This window comes from Limulus polyphemus, unplaced genomic scaffold (assembly GCF_000517525.1).
Source record: "Limulus polyphemus unplaced genomic scaffold, Limulus_polyphemus-2.1.2 Scaffold2494, whole genome shotgun sequence".
NCBI lineage: Eukaryota > Metazoa > Arthropoda > Merostomata > Xiphosura > Limulidae > Limulus > Limulus polyphemus.
This window is the reverse complement of record NW_013668104.1, coordinates 166,680-167,378: the sequence shown is the minus strand read 5'-3', so window position 1 is coordinate 167,378 and position 699 is coordinate 166,680. Positions and strand designations below refer to the sequence as shown.

At 31.6% G+C, this 699-nt stretch overlaps 1 non-coding gene across 1 annotated transcript; it reads left to right on the top strand.

The window, feature by feature from the left end:
* Window positions 1-383: 383 nt before the first annotated feature.
* Trnay-gua lies at window positions 384-470 on the top strand. Its single transcript is given in 2 exon segments — window positions 384-420; window positions 435-470. It is a non-coding gene; the product is annotated as a tRNA-Tyr (tRNA).
* Window positions 471-699: the final 229 nt, after the last annotated feature.

Here is a 699-nt window from a genome sequence, read left to right as displayed (position 1 = left end):
TGAGCTCTTGTTTTTACAGCTTTTTTTTTTTTTTGCCACCGACCCCAGCAACCAGACGATGAAGACAGATCAGTTTTAATAACATACATTTTAAATAAAGAATTGTATGTTTCAATGTACACTTGTGTTCACTTGTTTTCCTTCTACTGTCAATTTTATTTTTGGCTAAACAGTCCTGGACTTGCATTTTTATGGAAACGTTGTTTCAATAACAAACAGACTTTGATAAAAGACGTAAGGATTCTTTACATTTGCGTATTTGAATGAATACTTTTGTTATAGTCGCCTATATATAGGTTATATTTATATTTCACTTTTAATATAAATGAATTGTACGCTTTAAGTAATTGATAAATTTTAATCCAATATTATTTATTTAATATCCGACGATAGCTCAGTTGGTAGAGCGGTGGACTGTAGGAAGTAAAACTGTTATCCATAGGTCGGTGGTTCAAATCCGCCTCGTCGGAAGCATAATATTTTATGTTAAAATATGTTTTGCATTTATAATTGAACGCTTCCTATCTCTATCATTATAATTTTTTTTTCTCAATTTCGTTGTTTTAGTGGTGTTTTCCCCGTTTACTTTGTTTTACTTCTCCAACACAATAATGATTATGTTGCAATAGTTTAGCCTGCCAGATATCACACACGTTTGTCAACAATTTGCTACTCAGAATATGCCTTTGTCTGTTCCTA